The sequence below is a fragment of the Sciurus vulgaris genome (genome assembly GCF_902686455.1).
Source record: "Sciurus vulgaris genome assembly, chromosome: 13".
In the NCBI taxonomy this organism is placed as follows: domain Eukaryota; kingdom Metazoa; phylum Chordata; class Mammalia; order Rodentia; family Sciuridae; genus Sciurus; species Sciurus vulgaris.
The window spans coordinates 68,293,535-68,311,982 of NC_136474.1; positions in this window are offsets into that span (position 1 = coordinate 68,293,535).

Here is an 18,448-nt window from a genome sequence, read left to right on the forward strand (position 1 = left end):
CTCAAGTTCTGCCTTTGTAGATTTTTTTAATCCAAACTAAAATAACCTGTTTATCAGTGCCTTGTATCTTTGATCTTTGATCCTGAACACTGCAACCATGCTATGCTTTTCAACATAGACTGGATGAAATTTTATGATGGTATAGAAAATTTTGTTAGTCTGCACTTCTCTGGGTATGATCATGACCGAACGTCTGAGGAACTTCATCTTAATTTGAGGTAGAGACAACAGCAATCATGACCTATTGGGTTTTCACATGGGGTTTTTCTACTTAGTGTCTCCACCAAATGACCACTTTTCTGTTTATCTACAATCCATATGACCTTCCGTTTTCTAGTTGTTTCCAAATTTACTATCCATAATCAATCCAGTAAGTACTATGCTTTATTAATAATTACATCAGATCTGATTTTTCAAAAGAATAAGTTCTGCATCTCACCAGGTAAATAGTCAAACAAGAGTGTAATGACTGTGCCTTAGGGGCAACAGGAAAACTAGATATACTGAAATTTGGAGATTCATTTTTAGTAATATCTACCCTTGACACTTTCCTTGCTCATTTTTTAAAGACTCTTGCTCTTAAAATACCTTACATGGAAATTTTATCCGTCATTTAAATGATGAATGTGACTACAGGGGTAAGCATTACATTTTCACTAAACAAGTTTTGGAGTAATTTCATGGCCAAGCTCTGCAAAGAGGAATAATGAGGTAGAATGGCTACAAAAGGAGATATATAAAGCTAAGGACTTACCAAATGCCCGTCAAAATATCCAAAGTGATTTATATTTTAAAGATGGAGAGTTTGAAAGTTCTTATGTCCACACTTTTTAATAAGGAAGAAAATCAATAAATAACATTTATGTTTTAAGGCATGCAAAAATACTATGAAATGGTTGCTAGTGTAACCGAACATTTCAATGGATATTAGCTTTAATAATTATATGAATTTCTCAGGGCATAGCTAATTAGAGGAGCAAGGTCAATTTCATTCCTTGCTTGACTTCATCAAGAATTTCTTTCAAGAATGTACTAATCCTATGCTTATAAAGTTTACTTTGAGGGTCTGTTCCTTTATAGACTTACTACTAACATGTAAACAAACACTAAACTATCTCCTAAATTTCTACAGAATAAACTAAATAATAATTTTGTTTCTAATAATCCCAACCTATCCTGAGATTCTTCATGAACTGAATATAATTTTTATTCATTCCTTTAAAATTTTAGTCTATTAATCTATAGTAAAAAGGAAGTAAAGGAGAAGAAAAAAGAAAAAGATCAAGGGGAAAAAAAGAGAAAAAAAAATACCTTATAATACTGCTTATGCATGGTGTCCAAACTTCCTATGTGCATTATCATTTTTGTATTTTAGCTCATTTCTTTTTTTATTCTTGTCTGTTACCATTATTCTCCATTTAAAATCTTCCTTTCTATTCAAAATCCACATCAAAACTCCTTTCTTCATGAAAATTTCTCACACTTAAAAATAATTGAATGTTTAACAAGATATTTTTATTTAATGCTTCCTAATAATTAATACAAGTTTATAATTACTTAGCATGACAAGTAATGGCTAAACCTGAGTACAGCTTTTGAGGAGGCTGCATGACCCTTGCTCTCATTGACCTTAGTGTTTATATTGATGTGTATTTGTTCCATTCTAGATTATAAATCAGCTAAAGGATAGAATTATCTCTAAATTTATATACCTTACTAAGCACAGAAATTAGTTGCTCAATACATAGATGAACTCCAGCAAAAAATAAAACCCCCAGTTAGGATTTTCTAAACATTTAAGCTTTTTCTTTTTTTATTTTTTGTCAAGGGTCAGAGAATAAATATCTTCATCTTTGAAGAACACTTGGTCTCTGTAACATCCAGGCAAATCTGTTAATGTAGAATGGAAGCAACTATCTATCTATCTATCTATCTATCTATCTATCTATCTATCTATCTGAGTAAATGCATAATTGTATTCCAACAAAACTTTATTCAGCTGAGCACAGTGGTGCATGCCTGTAATCCCAGCAGCTTGGGTTGCTGAGCAGGAGGATCAGAGTTCAAAGATAGGCCTCAGCAAAAAGCGAGGCACTAAGCAACTCCATGAGACCCTGTCTCTAAATAAAACACAAAATAAGGCTAGGGGTGTGGCTCAGTGGTTGAGTGCCCCTGAGTGCAATTCTGGTCCAATAAATAAATAAATAAATAAATAAATAAAACTTACTGCTTCATGGATGAGAAGGCTCTTAGAAACAAGTAGTGGCAGGAGTTTCTGCCATCTTTGTGTGGTCTAGTTTCAGTCTATCTGTGCCTTGTCTCCACCTTGCAGAGTTCAACTCTGACAAGCCAGGGTGCTCTGAGGTGCACTTACTGGTACGTCTGCCAGAGCTGATCTTCCCAAGTCACTAGATAGTTCATCTTCCCACCATTCAGGCCATTGCTCACAGCTCACCTAAAATAGCGCTCTCCTTGTCACATTATATTTCCATAGCCTGTTTTATTTCTTTTCATGGCATATTTCCTTGTTTGACTTAGGATTTATTTGTTCATTGTCTTACCCCCATTGTAATGCAAATGTCTCAAGAGCTAGGAGTTTGACGTTATATATTGTGTTTATGGCTATCTTTATGTAGAAAATGCTTGGCACTTACCTTTGTTCAATAAACACTTCTAGAAAAAGTGCCTAAGTTTGGGCATAATATTTTATCCAGAAAAGTGCCATTTCAAGTACATATCCCCATAGAATAACATAATTCTACGAGTACAGACATTGGTATCAGTGTTGTTTATAATATACCCTTCATTTAAATTAGAGATTGGTATCTCTAATAGTGAAGAATAAATAATTTTAAAATTACTTCTATATCCTTTTATTGACATTGAAAGTGACATCTCCAAGACATGCTTTAGAAAAACAATAGGCACTTCAAAATAGAACATATCTAATATGGTTTACATAATTTTACATGCTCACATGTGTATGCAAATTCATGCATGTAAGACAGAGAGAAACTACTCCCTGGAAAAACGTTCAGCAAATAGCAATTAACTTTGTATGATAGGTTTAAGGTGACTTTTACTTCCTCTCTGTGGTTATTTTCTGTGTTGAGTTTATTTATTTGTGAGTATATAATATGTGTGCTATAAAACAAACAAAAAGGGAACTCAGTTTAGTAAAAAACAGGCCAATTTAACTTGCACTTTCTGTATGAAGTCTATTGCATTTTAAGTCATCTCCAAATGATTTAATCCCCGAATGCTATTGTATTGTGTCATTTTTGTCTTTTTGTTCAGTTTTTAGTCTCAGAAAAAGCCTTGCACTTCTAGATCATAACAGAAAAGTTCTGAAGATAATTAGGCTTTCTGTGTGATGAAATAGTGAAATCCTGGCTATCTATGTAGTAAAGAACATTGACCATGAAAATTCACTGTCCACCACTTTGTTCCCAAGGAAGGACCCATAATCTATCTGTTTTAGTCAGCTTTTTCACCGCTGTGACTAAAAGACCTGACCAGAACAATCGTAGAGGAGGAAAAGGTTATTTGGGAACTCATGGTTTCAGAGGTCTCAATCCACAGACAGCAGACTCCCTTCCTTGGGACCCAAGGTGAGACTGAGCATCGTGGCAGACAAGTGGAACAGAGGGAAACAGCTCACATGATGATCAGAAAGCACAGCAAGACACCACTTTTTAGATACAAAATTTATAACCCCAGGCCATGGCCACAGAGACCCACCTCCTCCAGTCACATCCTACCTGCCTTCACTCACCACTCAGGGGATTAATTCTTTGATGGGGGTAAGTCTTTTATAATCCAATCATCTCTCCTCTGAATCTTTTCCCATCTTCTAAGAGCTTTTGGGGGACATTCACATCCAAACCATAACACTACCTTAGCTTTTACGGAGTGTCAAATAAAGAGACATAACTATGTAATGATCTTCCAGACAGATTTTATTGTGAAAAAAGGGATTGACAGAAATAGTTACCAACTTAGTAGGACCCAGGAGGAAAGACTATATTTACCCAGATCTTATCAATCTCTCTCTCTATCCTGATCTTAGAACCACATCTCCCTTCTGCTCTTCCCAGGCTCTCTGCTCATCCTTGGTCTTAAGCCACCTCATCCCATGGTGCTGTGAGTGCTCAGTTCCATTGGTTCTTAATCACCTCTTTGATCTTTCATGCTTTGGTGCTTCTGCACACTCAACAACATTTTGTAAGTAATTGTTGAATTTATTACCCCCTCTACACGTCTTCAGTTTTCTGAATTGGGTAGTACTACTGATCATAATTAAATCTAAGCCTCTTTGCAGTTTAGCTGTGGAAATGCCTCTTGTTTGAGACATGGATGCATTTATTTCACTTTCTCTAAAAACAAAGGAAAACAAAATTCACCCTTGTGTCTTAGACATATTCATAAAATATGCATAGCAATACCACAGTTTTATTTAAATAAAACAAAATATATGACATTCTGCTCAGGACATAGTAAACTCAATAAATGCTAAGCTGTGTGCTTAGCTTTCGCTCCCCTTGTAGATCAAGTGTATTTTATAAAGCATAATTGAAACTTACTGAATTATAATATAAATTTCCAAGGGAATTTCTGGAAAATACTATCTCTCATTTCACCCATTTTAACAAAGAACAGAACAGAGGTTTTAAGAATTCTATAGTGTAGAAAGGTAAGGAGCATATGCTATAGTTTGGATGTTGCATGTCCCCCAAAGCCCAGAGTGGGGCTCTTGGGTATTTGTTGAGTCTTTAATAAGCGAGGCCTAGTGGGAGGTATTTTGATCATTAGGGGTGTGACATTGAAGGGGATTGTAGGTCCCTGACCCCCTCTCTTTATTCTCTTTCGTTTTTGACTTATGAATTGAGCTGTTTTATTGTCTGCTTGTGGTACTGAGGATTGAACCCAAGATAACTCTACCATTGAGTTACATGCTCAGCCCTTTTTTATTTTGAGACATGGTATCTCCATGTAGCAGAGGCTGGCCTTGAACTAGCAATCCTCCTGCATCCATCTCCCAAGTGGCTGCAATTATAGGTATACACCACCAACCTGGCTTAAAATAAGCTGTACTACTCTGCCAAAGTGTTCCAAAGTGATGTGCTGCCTTGCCACAGTCCCACAAATCAAGGGCTCAATCAAACATGGACTGAAACCTCCAAAACTGTGGACCTAAAAAAACTTTTTCCATTTATAAGTTGATGATGTCAGGTATTTTTTTATAATGACAGAAAGCTGACTAACACAGTGTAAGAATTAGATGGCTACTCATGTGAACATAAGCTCATTTATATTTTAACTCCAAAGAATGATATGAACTGAGCTCTGACTGCCTTTCAGCACCACAGTAAACTTTCTGGTCTTCACTCAACAGTGACAGATAATTCATCACATTTCACAATAAATATAAACTTATAGTTGGAGATCAGGATGAATGTTATTCTAAGCAACAGTGGTTGAGTTGGCAAATTACTCTTCACCATAGAATAACCTTGGAAAGTTGTTGAGCCATAAAGCACACATCACAAAGACATCTGATACTTGAGAAAGGACCCTGAATTAACCAGCAAATGGGGGCCATCAGTCTTTCTGATAGATGGGCAGAGATTAATTCTGTTTGCTGGTTCATAGCAAATCGTGTAATGCCTATCTTCTCCTACACCAAATATTAGTCTGTACATGTCAGACTTTCTCTTTAAAACATAGATTAATATTCTTTCACCATCCATGGATACTCCTCTCATTCTTACTGAAGCATAGTAGCTACATCCTGTTTTGAATATGCTATGGTTTAATGCCCCTTTCAGGAGACTGCTGTCTATTAGACATTAGTACATCTAAATGAGTTGTGTTCTTTATTTGTGCTGACAAATTTGTTTTCTTACTGACATGTTTAACAGATTCTATTAAAAGTGTAAAAAAGTTCAGCTCAACATGAAGCTAACCAAAATTATTAATCAACATCAGAAAGCTATCAAGTTTCATTTTTCCTTTTCTTAGGTTTTTGAAAGTTGATATTATTATTACCCAAATCCATATTTTATGATCAAAAATTATATCACCTTTCTGTAGTTTTAATTTATATAAATAATATAAATATTAACCAAAACTGCATCCACACATCCATGCAAGAAAATTATTTCAGACTCATTTCAAATACATAAATACAGGGATTAATCTGACAGTATTTCCCAAATGTTTCATTATATTTTCACTAAAGAACTAAGTAATTTTATGCTTTTTGTCTGATATAGCAGCTTTGGAAACAGAACAATTGAATTACTTCATTTAATTTAATTTTTAAAAAAAACTAACTAACAAATTTGAATAGCTCTGCATTTTTTCTTCATGTGTTTTGGAAGTGTTCTCATTCTTCTCTGAATTGCTATTACACAAACATATTAAGCCTTTCTTTGACAATTAATTACATATACTATTTGGCATGTGAAGTTGTCTCTAACCAAATAAAATGTTATTCTTTAATTTGTCCCATAGCTCTGCAAAGAGAAGTATAGATTGTTTTGTTACAGTTCATGGAAAAACAACCTTAAAATTACCAAATACCTCCATATTAGCGATGATGTTCAATGTGAGTTACACAATATCATGCCCAGTATTTCAAGATGTTCTAGGAAGGAAGTGGATATTCGGTTTCTTGCTTTGTGTTCTTTCCTGTCATTTCTTTGACTGAATATATGTGAGCTTGGCAATTAGCTCAACTTACTGAGTTCTCAAGCTGCATTCTGAAGAGACAGTGCTCACAACACTAGGCCATTTGTCCTGGCCCCACGATTTTGCCTCTCTGCCTCTTTCAGGCCCATGTCATTATTTCAAGCATGCATACCAAAGCATGCGCATGTGTGAGTGTGCACCCTCACCCTCCTGCACCACGATATCTCATTGTCATAAATTAACTTATTTATCAGTTGAGTCAAGAAAAATGAATTCACTGTCACAAAACACTTACCAATACCCATAGGCATTGTTGTGAACTCATGTCTCAATTTTGCTTTATTTGTGTTGCCTTGTCACCGCTCACTCACTGAAACTTCCAAGTGCAGGAAACTAGTGTGGTCAAGGTAGAGTGGAGACATGTTCCCTGTGGTCAATTCTGATGAGAGAGAGGGAGAGAAAGTGTCATGGTTGATAAGATTATGTCAGAATGGGTCATTTGTTACGGTATATCGTGTCTTGTACCTGGTAAGCTCTCAAATATACCTGTTGACTTGGTTTCATTTTGATTTAGAAATAGGATTTGTAGTACACTATTGACTAAATGCTCACAATTGCCTATTAGTTACCCACTGGTTTGCCTTGGCCCAACTTTAGTCAGGCTTCTTAGTTCCCACAGGACCCTGAACTGCAACTTTCCCCCAAGCCTGAGCAAGCAATAAAATACAGAACAACCTCTCTTAAGATCTCATTTTAAGGTTTAGCTGAGCATTGCTAAAAATATTTCCTGTCAGACCACCCTGACCATGCTATCTGTTCGCCTCCATCACTTCCCCAATTTCCTGTCAAAGGTTCCTGCTAACTCTGCTCGCTCCTTTCTGCAAAGAAACGCCTTTCTCTGATTTTGACATGCTTGCAAATTCTGAGTTTGGAGTGTCCTTCCAAATGCAATAATCTTTTAACATGAAATTTCTGCTTAACCTCAGTCAGGATTTGTTTTCATTTGACACCATTACTAGTCTTGAGTGGAGTGGGGAAATTTCCTTTACTGTATCACATACTCACCCATAAAGAGCAGACATCTAATAGCATTATATTTTTGGCATCCAAATACTCTCTAAATCAAACACCTGCATTTTTTCTTCATCATTCATTTAGTTTATTCAAGCAGTAGCGTTCATGGCTGTGAGTCTGTAACAGAGAACAATGAGGTATTCTGAGCGGCTGTCAGCAATGTCACACCCTGAACCACGCAGGCAGTGACTGCAGGGAAGACTCATCAGAATTCGAATTTTATTTTTGAACAGCAATATGATTGGTTATCTCGGGAAATTCAGTATAACTGAAATCAGAATAAATTCAGTCTGGTGTCTTAATATCATCTCAAATACTCTAAAGATAGCTGCTTCCAAATGATAAGAATTGAAATATGGGACTCATTCGAACTTAATGCATGAAGAATAATAAAACTATCTCACAAAAGAAAATAATGTAACATAAAGTGCACTAAGGAAAGAATATCAATGTGTCTGGCATTATGAACACCACTTGTCAGGATATCTTTACTATTTACAATTTACTATTGTATCTAATTTAAATGCCACATAATTTCCAAAGCAGTTACTACCAGATAAGTTTATACTTTCTGCTGACTTGATCCCAAGACTTCAAAAAATTCTGAAAAGATTTTATTGATTTTCTTCTTCTTTAAGAGATAGGAAAATGTGGTAGTGGAAGGTCAAGCTGTTTAGGAAGCAGTATTACAGATTGGTAAAGTGCTCTGCTCTCATTTGCAAAAGGAGCCTCAGTGCATAAGAGCTCACCTAACACTATCCACCTTGGATGTATTTCAAACATTTCAACTTGACCTCTAATTTTGGAAAATCACAACACAATGGACTAGACAAAGAAATGTAAAAAGTATTGAGATTTTTGCTTTGTTTCCCTCTTAACTTTAAAAAATTAGTTCCTTTTAGTTATATGTAATATTGACGCTCATTTTGACATAATATACAAACATGGAATATAATTGGCTCCAATTCAGTACTCAGTACTTCCACTGTTCCTCCCCTTATCCCTCCCCACGGTTCACTTTCCTCCACTCTATTAATCTTTCTTACATTTATTTATAGTTGTTTTAACTAGTGTCATGTGACTACACGTGAAGATGAGTTTCACTATGGTATATTCTTGTCTTCCATAGGGAAGTTGGGTCAGATTCATTCTGCCATTCTTCCCTACTCCTGTCCTCCTTCCTTTCCCCTCAATCCCCTACATGCGTTTTACTGATCTCTATTGTATTTTGATGAAATTCCCCCTTTTCTTCCTTCCTTTTCTTTTCTTTTTTCTTTTCTTTTCTTTTCTTTTCCCTTTCTTTCTTTCTTTCTTTCTTTCTTTCTTTCTTTCTTTCATCCTTCTCTTTCTCTCGCTCTCTCTCTCCTTTCCTTATTTAGGTCTAGCTTCTGCACATCAGAGAAAACCCTCTACCTTTCACTTTTTAGGCCTAGCATATTTCACTTGGCATGATGATTTTCATTTCCATTCATTTACTGGCAACTGCCATAATTTCATTCTTCTTTATAGCTGAGTAATATTCCACTCTATTTATACGCCACATTTTCTTTATCTATTCATCTGTTCATGGGCACTTTTGTTGATCCCATCACTTGGCTACGATAAATTGTGGGGGCATAGACATGGATGTGACTGCATCCCTATAGCATGCTGAATTTAGATCTTCTGGATATATACCAAGGAGTGGAATAGTTTGGTCATATAGTGATTCCAGTCCTTATAGTTTTTGAGGAGCTGAACACTGTTTTCCAGAGTGGTTTTACTATTTTTCAGTCCCGTAAGTGATGTATGTTATACCTGTTTTTCTATATCTCACCAATATGTATTATCACTTGTGTTCTTGAAAATTGCCATTCTGACTGGAGTGAGATGAAATCTCAATGTAATTTTGATTTGCATTTCTCTGATTGCTAGAGATGTTAAGCCTTTTTTCATATATTTATTGAACATTGACCATTTTCTTTTGAGAAAAGTCTGTTTAGTCCTTTTGACCATATATTAATTGGGTTGTTTTGAATTCTTTTTCACTAAGAAAAAAAGACAAAACTTTACTGATTTATACTTTATATATTCCAGATATTAATCTCCTATCTGAGGAACATTTTACCTAGACCTTCTCCCATTCTGTAGGTATTCTCTTCATGCTCTTAATTTTTTTAACTTTTTTATTGAGGTATAATTGGCAGCCATAAAATGCAGAGTCTTTTGCTGTTATGCACTACTGAATTGTACCTCTCTCTCTTTCATCATATGTATGATATTAATATTATATAATAACGATTCATAACATTATAGTAAATATATACTTATTATGAATTTACAATGATACGATGTACAAAAATAGAAGCAGGAGCACACAAAGTATTTCAAAGACACATGGAGTCATCAACTTGGATAAATCAGACAACATAAGCAATTACTTAGAAGTAAAATTTAAGAGAAAATTTAAGGCTAAAGAATGAAGACTCAACACAAAGTTAAGAAATTTGTATCCTTTCTTGTGGTTGGTTAAGGGAAATTAAGGTGGATTTTGATAAACTTAAAAATATTTACATACATTTAATCTAATGTGGATATTTTGAAGGATAGAGTGTGGTGAAGTTGAGCATCGTTGATTATTTTGAAGGGTGTTAAGCACATTATTTTATGAAATAATGAAAGTCACAGAGAAGGAAGAAAGAAGTGACTGAGGCTTTGCTTTGAAATGAGTGAGAAGAAGGTCCAAGGAGACCTTCAACATTTCTACTTGAGAACATTAGGGAACTCGGTAGCCTTCTTCAAGTCTTTGCCTCCTTGTTGCAAATTAGGGAAAACACGCCTGCTTCATTCCATTTTGGAGAACATTAAATAGGTAATACATACAAGTTCTGACCACATGGAAGAAATATGAATTCTAAACAGGAAGGGAGATGGGAAACTGGGGGCCACCTCTTGGGACCTGTGCATGTGGCCAGGGTGATGAGAGAATAACTGGTTTCTGTGGGCAAAGCTCTCAAGAAAACTAAGTGGAAGCTGTGCTCCACTTTATGACCTCTCCTTGGAAGTCACAGAGCCAGAACCACAGATTCAAGATAAAGGGATACTCTTCTCAATGAGAAAAAGTCAATGTCACATTTTAAAAGCACGGAAGACATGAAATCTTGTAGACTCTACATCTTAGAATATGGATGTGCCTCACTTTGCCATTTCATGGTAAATAATAGTACTGCATTTGCTGTGGGTGTTAAATATAAAATTCCTAGAATGCTATCAGTACCCAATAAATATCAATCACCTTATCTCTTTAATAGGCAATGAAATAATTTTATTCATTTATTATGAATACTTATCTTGCTTAAAATTGATTCAATCTTAAGAAACACCAAAAAGCTCATTTTGGAACAGTGATTTCCTATATTTATTTTTTAAAATCACTTTCATGCAATATCAGCTACCTACTGCCATAATGTGACTAATTGGTCTCAAGATCAGTGACATATAATGAGCACGTTGCTCAAATGTCAGAGAAATGTCTAGGGAGGTCAGCTGGCCTGGGCTGGGTCTGCTCACATGTTTTCCTATTCTCTAACTGATGTGGGGGACAAGCGGTATGACTTGGCTCTACCCCAACTGTAGTGCTATGTTGGTAAACTGCTTTTCATGGAAATGGATAGTGTTTGCTCATTTCTGTAGTAAAAATAGAAAAAAAAAAAGAAACCTCACAAATGACAAATTTCAAACTACCAGTGGTTGAATAACTAATGAAATTCTTGAATATTTAACAAGGAAGTTAGAAACCTGTACAAATCACAAATTAACTCCAGGGCACTATGGTAACACATCTCTCTCTCTAAAACACTAGTCTCGGGATGCCACCACGCTGACAGCATGGGTGAAGAGAAAAGTCCCAGTAGCCAAGCCCGTTTCAAACTCTGCTTGGGTCATGACTTCCACTTCCTTTTAGCTAATGCAAGTCACAAGAATGACTCTGGTTTCAAGGGATTTGATAAGTTTCCTGCTGATGATGACAGGATACTGCAAAGTCATGTGGCAAAGGATTTAGATACATTTAAACTCATCTACCTCACTTCAGATTCTTATATTTTATTTAAAGAGAGTGCTTTCTATATTTGCATATTGCTATGGTTTTGATATGAGGTGTCCTCCCTAAGCTCCTGTGTTTTGATAGGAATATTCAGAGGTGAAATGATTAGATTATAAGAGCTGTAATCTAATCAGTTCATTCTAGTTGGAACGGACTGGGTGGTAACTGTAGGCAGTCAGATGTGCCTGGAGGAGGTGGGTCACTAGGGCTTGCCCTGGAAGGGTGCATCTTCCATGCGCACATGTCCCCCACCCACTTTTGGACCCCACCATGAGCACAGCTTTCCTCTGCAATGCCCTTTCCCTGTGATATATTGCCTTACTTTGCTCACTCTGGACCCAGACCAATGGGATCAGCCATCTATGGACTGAGATCTCTGAATCCATGAGCCCCAGATTAACTTTGCCTTCTCTAGGTTGTTCTTGTTGTGTATTTTAGTCACAGCAACCAAAGTGCCCAGCAAAAACACATATTAATTTTAAAACTAAAACACGTTAATTTTTAAACTTAGGAAAAATTTCAGAAACAATTACATAATGAGACTATACATTCTGAGCAAGCAATATCATTTTCCTGACTCTTTTAGTTTTGTGAAATCTGTTGGCCAATTTTTTTCTAATCATCATTTCATATATTTACTTATTGGCATGTGATTGAAAATATATATAAAAATAAAAAATATGTGTATGAAGTTGCTCCTCAGTATTCAAGGGGAATTCATTTCAGGATCCCTGAAGATACCCAGATCTGCAGATACTACAATCTCTCATGTATTATGATGTAGTATTTGCACATAACCTACGTATATCCTTTAGTCTACTCTAAATCCTCCCTAGATTAAAATCATAACTAACATGAGGTCAATGCTTTATAAGTAGTTGTAATATTGTATAATTTAGGGCATAATGAAAATGAAAAAATAATCTGCACATGTTTAGTACAGATAAAATATTTTTTCCCCAGATATTTTCTGTGGTTGGTTAAATGCATAGATACAGATACAAAAGGTGACTGTGTGTTATGATTTTCTTAGCCTGTGAGAGTATAATTTTGTTTCAGATTTGAGGAAGTGTTTCTTGGCAGCCAGCTGTGTTGTGATTGATCAGAATTCAGGAGAGATTATGAGAATGTTAGCACATGGAATAAAAAGGAAAAGCATGGACTGCTTGCAGAGGAATAAAACTGTGATGGTCAAGGCATGAAGACTGGGTTATTTGCTTGTGTTTGTAAATGTAGCTAATCAACCCTGGATCACTCTGAAAATCACTGGCTCTAGATGTTTTCCCCCAACTTGCTAATAATGCTAATTTGACTTTAAGCTGGCAATGGGTCATGAATTAGTTCTGAAAGTAGAATGGTCTGGGCACTGAGACCTGATGCATAAACCTCATCATTAAGATTATAGTGAATTACTAGTTATAGGAAACACTCTTGCCGCTGCTGTGAACATTTCATGTTCATTCATACATGTTTCAATACAGCTTGCTTCTCACATTTCTCCTCTCTTTGCTCCTACTTTTCAAAACACTTCCAAAAAAGAGAAATTTCTTCCTGAAATGCTTCCGGAAAGCCAGATTTTTGCTTTGTAGTATGGGTTAAACTTGGGAACATGTCAAACTGAATGGAATAGAGTGATTCAAATGTTCCAACAAGGGTAGAGAAAGACAAGATTAGTGCTCTGTGGTTTGCCAGAGACTCACTGAAAGAATACTTCAGCTGCTCCCATAGAAAAGAAAACCATGCCTTATAAATCACTAATCCCTTCTGTTTATGATATATACCACCTCCAGATGAGAGTGCAATGAATTAAATAAGCTCTCTATACACAATAAATAATAGGTTGGTAATTCAAAGACATTTCCATCTTAGCATCTTAGGAAGCTTTATTTGTTTTAATTGACTTGACAAATGGCTGATTGAAAGGCTGTGCTTATTCCATGCTACTGAATTTTATGTCCTCCTCAGTGGGTACAATTTAATTTTGTGTGTTCCATTACTGTTTTATTTTTGATGTGAAGTGTCCCCCAAAGGCTCATGTGTTAATCTTTGGTCCCCAATGCAACAAAATTCAGAGGTGGAAATTTTGGGTACTGACTGGGTGGAGAGAGCTCTGATTTCATCAGTGGGTTAATCCATTGTGAGAGTCATAGCTGAATGGATTACTGGGAGGTGGTGGAAGCTATGGAAGTGGGACCTAGTTGAAGGGAATAGGCCCTTGGGAATCATCTCTTGCCTGCCCTTTTCCCTTCTCTCCCTCTCTGCAACCAGGAGATAAGCAGTTTTGCTCTGCCACGTGCTCCTTGCCATGATGTTCCCCTTCACTACAAGGCCACAAAAATGGAGCCAAGCAACAATGCACTGAAACCTCTGATACCATGAACCAAAATCAATCTTTCCACCTCTAAGTTGATTTTCTCAGGCATTCTGTCACAGTGATGAAGAGCTGATGTACACAGTCAGTGATTCTGAGAGTATATAAGATATAATTGATATGAAGTATTTGATTTAGCTACAATAGTAAAATGATTGCAATATTTACACTATGGATAAGATTTTTGTACCACTACATATAATTTTATTCCCAATTTTCCAAAGATGTCTTCTTTGACATTTGATCAAATCAAGCTGTTTATGAAAGAGCTACTGTTTGAACTGGTTCCAAATGACTCTTTGGCTATTGAGAATTTTACATTTCTTTCAATATCAACTCAGGTATTACAAACCCTAGGAAGAATTTCCTGTGAGATCCAATCTTTCTTTTTTTTAATTTTGAGAATACTATTATGGTAGACCTCAAAATGATATAAAACATACATATATTATATATATACACATAAATATATGTATGTATACATATACATAAACACACACACACACACATATAATATATATATATCCACACAATTTCCTAGACCTACAGCAGTTTATCATCTGATATAATATATACTTTTCACTTTGTATACCTTAAAAGATTACATTTAATAATTTTATTTCTCAAAATGAAGGGGATACGTTTCTTTAATTTTTATTTTCTTTCTTTTCTCAAAATATATTGAAAATCTTGTAAACACCACATTATGTTCAGACACATATTAATGCTCAAAGTTATTTATGACAAACAGAATCTCCAGTATTGGATTGAGAGAGATTCTAAGATCATAATTTTTATTATAAATAGGGGACTGACTATATCATATTCCATTGATTCTCAACAGATCAGGATAGCCACACTTGCAAGGATTAAAATTCCAAGAATGATTATTAGAAAGAAACAGCAGTTCTATTTACAACTCAAAGCCTTGATTTGCCTCTGAAAGGGTGAACAAAGAAAATATATAGGAAAGAGAAAGTAAATGGAGTAAGACTCATTTGAAAAATATTAGCTGTCAAATCGCTTTGCATTTCAAGTTGTATTTTCTTGATTATATCAACTTTTCTTGCCCTGAATGATGTGTTTGACACCACACAATATGACATGTCAAAAGCAGTTTCACAAATAGAAAACAAGCACAAGGCTGACTTAGTTTTCCCAAACCACAGAATGTGAGAATGTGTGTGTGTGTGTGTGTGTGTGTGTGTCTGCGTCTGTGTCTTTCCTTAACAGCTTCTATTTTCCCAAATATTATCAACAAGAATTCATTATCTTACCTAAAGTTGTTCTTCAACTTTTCTGTTGTTCTTTTGAAAATCCTTCCAAAGTCTCACTTGTTGAAAAAAAATCAAGAACATTAACAAATAGTACCTTAAAAAAATCCATCTTAGTATGAGAGGAAACAACATTCAAATCATTTTTTAATGCTAATAATCCCCAAATCTTTTTTTAAACATTTGAAAGCAGGTAATTTTCTTATATGGAAAAAAAATGTGCTGTAATTCACTTTCCACAGGTTAAATTATTTCACCAAACTATAACTGAAATTTATAATTGGATTGCTTCTCAACTTAGCATCCAAGGGGGTGCCCAGGCATATTAGGACAGATTATTGAGGTCTCTAGTGGGAAGTTTTAATCAAGTGCTTTCATTTGTAATGATAGTCTACATTATGAGCATATTCTGCTTTGTCAGGGTACATTTATAACCCAATATAGGCACTCCCTTTAGTGCATTCATTTGCATATGGACCTGAGATAATATTTCCACCAAGAGAAAGTCCATCATATCATAGTACACTGAGGTCTGATGGTTTCACTGAACACAGAAGGAGAACTACAGTGAGCATGATGGTAATGTTGTACAGAGGTCGGGGAACCAGAGTCATGTTTTAGACAAGATGCCTTCTAACAATTCTTAGCAATAGGTCATGAATATTTAATAATGAATATCATGCTTCCGAAGTTAGTGAATAATTTTATCAAATTGCTATTTATTACAGACTTCAATATTCAGGAATTGCCTACTTAAAGAGTTTGATAATATCTGAACTCTGATTTCCTCAACAATCAAGAAAAGTCATGATAATATTGGTAGAGACTATACAAAAAAACTTAGATGAATAATGATTTTCTGAACAAGTATCATTGATATATTTATAAATATAACAATGAATATACGGATGCAATAAAGAACCTGTTTCAAAGTTATATTTTTATGCCATTAGATTCAACCATGATTTAATATAAATAAAATAGCATAATTTATGACAAAAACTTAAACTTGGTTATTAAAATTTGTGGGTTAGTTTTTATCATATTTATAAACTCCTTTGTTTATAATTTTACTAAGAATAATAGGTATATATGTGTGTGTGTGTGTGTATATATATATGTGTGTGTATATGTATATATTTTATGTTTGCACACTGAGAATTCAGTAATAAGTGTTTCCTATCAACAATGCCTGTAAATAGGGTGTATATATAATTCACTATCCCACTGGGACATTTCTGAATGGAAATACAAATGCTAATTAATTGGTGAGGCCAGGCATAAATCAAAAATTTTCTGTGAAAATTATGATATGTGGTCATTTGGTATGCATAATTCAAGTTTGGAAATCACTGATTTAATCCTTTTAGTTTTGAAGATTGAAAAAACTGACATTTCAAGTTTTGTCACTGTTTAGTAACCAGTCTGGCACTTGGTGTTTTGTTATCTGAATTAATTCCTTCAATTTTTCTGTTTCCATAGAGTTATAAAAAGTATTTTCATATATCCACAATACATGTATCTCTCAACAACTTTCAGAGAGCTGAGAAAGGTTAAAAGAGTATAGTGAAAACATCAATATTGATTTTCACCTTGAAAGAGTACACAGATATAGAAAAATAAACTTTTACTTACCAGTATCTTCAATGAATTGATATGATCACATTTCAATGTTGAAAATAAATGGTCACAACATAAGTCAGTATTACGAATGCATTTGCTGCTTGGTGCATGACATTTGCACACACAATTTTTGTGGCATGTGTTGGACTCCAGGCAGTTGGATACAGTCATCTCTCTACAGTTATAACTCATTTTCATATTTGATCTTCAACAAAGCCAAGTGATAGAATTCCTCAAACAGAATTCAATAATTCCGTACGATGCTGAACTTTTTAATCTAGGAAAATGAATACGTACAGTTTAGAAAGTATTTTGATAAATAGGAAAGCAAGGAAAAAGTCTAGGTTAATTTTACATCCACAGACTATGAAATTCAGGTGCCTGGAACACTTTCTCTTCTTCATAGCTCTCCAGATGATAGAGGTTTTATTATAATGTGCTTTATATTTGCTAATGTAGTTCTACTAAAACTCACATATACCAAGATGATACTCTCCTCCTCCTATCTCTTCCTTATGCATGCCATCATTAAACTCCATTGATACAGAGCCACCTGTGTATACAGCACTCAACCAGGCATGACATTTCTGAAGTAATTTGGAGAGATATGACAGCAGGTGAAATTGGAGCATTCCCAGAGGATGCTCATTCTGCATTCAGTGGCATTCCACATATTTTTGAAGAGTTTCTTTTTCTAATTTGCATTATTTCTAAATACATTTCACATACTTTTCCAAGGTTACTATCTATATTGCGATACATACATTAATATTTAAGCTTATGTCAGGCTTAGATGTATGAATTAAGTAAAAGGCATAAATTAAGCGCACATTTGTGTTACTCTATAGAAGACATGTTATTAGGGCTCCTTAGCTTTGGAAAGAGACAAAGGAGAGCGAGTTCTTCCTTCATTGGTCCGCCTTTCCTGGGTTACCCTTTTCACCTTTCCTAGGCTGTCCATAACAGCACATATCTATGAGTCAACTTGGGCAACGGAAAAATTCAATCAGCTAGTAGTTTAAGTCGTAATTACATAGCAGATAATTGTTTATTTTTAGTGTTGTTAATAGCATGTACTTCAACACTGCCTCTCAAAAGTATCCCTGCTTTGAAAACCTCCAATTATTGGTCAATCATTATTTCTGAAAGCTACTCATTCTGTCTTTGTGCAGTGCTAGTTTGTTCTTTGAATATCATATCTTTCGCAGGTAGAATTTTGACACCCAAGATTTTCACTTCTTAGTTTCATCCCTGTGTTTACATTACATAGCAAAAGGAACTTGGCAAATAAATTAAAAGCAGGAGAGGGAAGTCAGAGGTCAAAAACAT